The 3,815-nt window shown below is 57.2% G+C and overlaps 1 protein-coding gene across 2 annotated transcripts in view; it reads right to left on the bottom strand.

Annotated features, from left to right (window-relative positions):
• Positions 1 to 3,419, bottom strand: part of ECE1 (endothelin converting enzyme 1) — an 80,222-nt gene extending 76,803 nt beyond the window's left edge. The window contains exons 1-2 of one of the 2 annotated variants that reach the window (XM_014586530.2): positions 3,282 to 3,416; positions 2,300 to 2,382 (exon numbers count right to left, since the gene is read on the bottom strand). The gene's annotated coding sequence lies outside the window, so the exon portion shown is untranslated. Of the gene's footprint in view, positions 1 to 2,299; positions 2,383 to 3,281 lie in introns of both variants that reach the window. The other variant, XM_027770587.1, reaches the window with a different exon arrangement.
• Positions 3,420 to 3,815: the final 396 nt, after the last annotated feature.

Below are 3,815 nucleotides of genomic sequence, written 5' to 3'. Positions count from 1 at the left end.
GCCCTGCGACGCCCGGGTCCCCGCCACCCGCCGCTGTGGCGCGCCGGGCTGGCCCAGGCGGGCGGGCCAGGCATCGCGCCACCTTCGCGGGCGGGGCCTGATCGGTTGGGTTTCTAGTTCCCTCCATGGGCTTCCCGTGGAGACCCCTCCCAAGGCCAGAAGGTCCTGGAGACAATGGAGGGGGGGGAGTCCCCTCAACTCTAGCAGCCAGGAAGGAGCTTCACAGCGACCCCTCCTAAGAAACCTGAGGTCCAGCTTCATTAACAGGGTCCCCAAAGGCAGAGACCAAGTGTCAGCATCAGAAGGGTGCCCCAGATTTGCCCCTGAACCATCAGAACGGAGCCCCCTCAAACCCCATTCACACTTGGGGGGTCTTTCCCATCAATGCCAGAAAGATTAGGGGAAAGTAGATAAAGAAAGGAAGAGGCAGGTGCCACCCACTCATTTCCCTTTCCTCCCCCTCAGTTCTCAGCCTGAGCTCAGAGTGCATTTCAGAAAACACGGACACAGCAGGGAAAGTGCTGTGTGCTGGGGCTGGGGGACAGTCTGTGCCTGCCCTGGCCCCAGCACACTAGGAAACAGCTCATGGTCAGCCAGAAACCAGCCGATGACCCTGTCCTGCCACTTTCCCAACCCCTGATAAAGTGGGCTCTCTTACACGTCAGGTGCTCAGGTCCGGGAACTCTGGGCTCTAGCTCGCTCACTTCCTCCCTAGAACCTCAGAAAGGTCTACCCCATAGTTTCCTAAAGGACCCTCCACCTTTTTTTTTAAAAAAAAAGAATGTATGTATTCATTCATTTATTTTAATTTGTCGAGGGAGAGAGAGAGAAAGTAAGAGAGCATGTCACCTGGTCCAGGACTCAAACCATGGTTGGCCATGTGGGAGTGTCCAGCGCCTTAACCACCACGCCACCTGCTGGCCCCAAGACCCTCCACTTGCGATAGGACATGGACCCCTGCATTCATGCACACCTTCCAGCTTTCCAGAGGGCACTCGTGTTCACCCTCCACTTGGTTCTCACCACCACACATACACGTGAGGAAGCTCACAGGTATGGTGCTGCCCGAGGTCACAGGCGGCCAGGGAAGTGGCTCCTGAAGGTCTCTCACCTTCTCTCCTGCCCCGAGCCACCAGAGAGGGCCTTAGAAAGGATGTTCCGGGCCTGAGAGTGGCACCGCAAAGCACAGTGCTCTGCAAGTAGGACCCACGTGGGAGGTTCCAGTTTGGGTCCAAAGACCACCGGAGTAAGCTGGGCACCTGCATGCCCATGACTTGGGGCTGGCTGAAGCTGGGGGTGGACTGGGGCATCAAGACTCGGTTGGGGGGGAGGCACTTGTGGCCTGGTGGTGAAGAGAGCCAGCCGACAGCGCGGTTCAAATCCTGGCCCTGGCGATTTGAAAAACACGCCAGGCCATGTGTGCCCATGTCCCATTGGGGGGTGCTTTCTCCCTCTCTTCCTCTCTGGCAAAACAACACAAAGCAACCCAACCCTGTTGAGGTGCTGTCACTCCATCCTTCTCATTCATGAAAAGTAACAATGAAGTGCGCGGTGGCTAAATGATGGGGTCGTGGAAAATGCTCTGGGAGGCTGACCCCGTGGAAGGTTCCAGATCTGCATGATCCATGGCTAAGGCTGGGGTTGGGTTGTGACACTGCAACCAGGCTGGAGGTGCTATCTCTCTCTCTCTCTCCCTATCTCTCTCGCTCATGGCAAAAAGAAAGAAAGAAACTTAGAGTCTCCTCCCATGCTGTCTTCACTTCATTCGGGTCATAACTTCTTTGGTGCTCACCCAGTTACTCAGATTTTCCAAGCTCCGCCTCCTTCTAAGACCTTTGTAGCTGCTGTTGCCTCTTTCTGGAAGATTCTTTCCTCCTGTCTGCTCTTCCAATCCTGCTGGCCATCTCCTTATGCCTCAACATCCCTAAATGGCCCAAATTCTCTATTACAGCACAATACTTGTTTTCCTGTGTAAGTCTATCGCAAGCTGTCCATCTTGTTTGTTTTCACATCTTTATTGTCTAGCTCCATCCTCCTCCCCAGAACCCTGAGCTTCATCGAGGCTGGGAGGAGGCTGGGGCATCATCTGGCCCGTCCAAGAGGGAACCCCCTGGCAAACAGGTGCTCAGCAGACAGGTGTGTGGCTGAAGGTGGACTGCGTGGGGGCCAGGGCCTTCGGCTCCCGTGAATTCTCCTGCACCTGACTGTGTCATGCCCAAGGACAAAGGAAACAGGTCTCATTCACAGGCCCTGAGTGAGGCAGGGTGTTGGGAAGAATTTTAATTCTGGAGTCTTCTACCTTGTTCCCACTGGGCAGAGGACTTCACACCCCAGAAAGGTTCCAAGGCTCCTTCATGTACTGCTGGGCCACAGCCGGCTTTTCTAAAACAGGACACTTGATTAGCTAAGTAGCAGGTATCAATAGCCAAAGGCAAAACCCTTGGCAAAGTTCAGTTCACCAAACACCGGAACACCCTGGGCGGGGCGAAGCTCGCACCCTCCCTCAGAAGCAGGCACTGGTGACCCGTTTCGCAGAGAGTGAAACTAAGGTTCGGGGAAGTAACTTGCCCTGGTCGGGTAAGCAATGGCTCCTCCTTCTTCCCTATCTGGGAAGCCCCCCGGCCATCCTCCTCAGACCCCAGGTGGCGGTTTGTCCCGGCCTTGTGTCCTCACACACCACCCCCACCCCAAGTTGCCTTCTAGCCAAGCGCACTGCACTGCAGAAGGGAGAATCCTGGCAGCACGGGGAGCCTCTGTAGGTGTCTGAGGGCAGGTGGGAGGGAAGGGAGGGAGGCTGGAAGCCCATCCAGGGTGAGGCCAGGCTGCCTCTGCCTCCACTGCAGCCTCAGTGGGTGAAAGGATGCCGAAGCTCACCTACCTCCCAAGCAGCAGTCTGCCCAGAGGAAGCTGTTTATCTTTTAGCACAGGAAAGATGAGGGCCCCTTCCTGAACCTCTGGCCTCAGGCGCTGCAGTGAAACTGAACCCCTCTCAAAGGTGGGAAAGGCTCAGCACCCCCGCCCACCTCAGTTTCAGCCTCAGCCTTAGCAGGCTTCATTTCCATTTGATAGGACGGGAGGTGGAGGAGGGCTGGCGGGGGTGGGCACTAGAGAAGTGACCCTGTATCTGTCCTCACCCCGGAGTGAGAATCTTCACCTCCGCTTTACAAATGAGAAACTGAGTCTGGGAGGAAGCAGGCCTGCCCCTCCCCATCACCAGACACCTGACTGGACAGCCAGGGAGCCTGCCCAACTCTAAGTCCCACCCTGGCCTCCTTACGCACCTCCAGGGAACCTGGGCCCACAGCTAGCGAGTGGCAGAGCTGGGCCTGGACTCGGGTCCTGACTCTGGTCCAGTGCTTCGCTGGAAAGTGGAACTGCTTCTCCAGACAGGGATGGCACGGAGTGTGGGTGCCCTGGGCAGACTAAGGCGCTGGGCTGGCAGAGCGGCCAGCTCTTGTTCTCCCTAATTGCCTCATCTGTAGTTATGGGTGCCACACCCAGCCCCTGAGCTTCAGGGAAAGGGGAAGAACAACTGCTGCTTTGTGTAAGTCTCGCTCGGTCCACTCCTGGTCCCTTCCTGGCCCTGCCATGGGGCTGCTGTGGAGAGATCTGGGCTGGATCTGGGCCTGGTGTCCATGTGAAGGGCCTGGCCGGGACCAGAAGGAGGGGCAGAATTACAGCCCTCCCCATCCCCAGGCCCCGGGGCTCAGCCACTCAGGGAAAGCCAGGTGGGATGAGATGGGGCACTCTCCGGAAAGCACCCCCGTGGAGCTGGGCCTGAGGTGAGCAGAAACAAGAAGCTCCATAAACACTCA

This window comes from Tupaia chinensis, unplaced genomic scaffold (assembly GCF_000334495.1).
Source record: "Tupaia chinensis unplaced genomic scaffold, TupChi_1.0 Scaffold000146_1, whole genome shotgun sequence".
Lineage (NCBI taxonomy): Eukaryota > Metazoa > Chordata > Mammalia > Scandentia > Tupaiidae > Tupaia > Tupaia belangeri.
The sequence above is the reverse complement of the archived record's forward strand: the minus strand, read 5'-3'. Positions and strand labels throughout refer to the sequence as shown.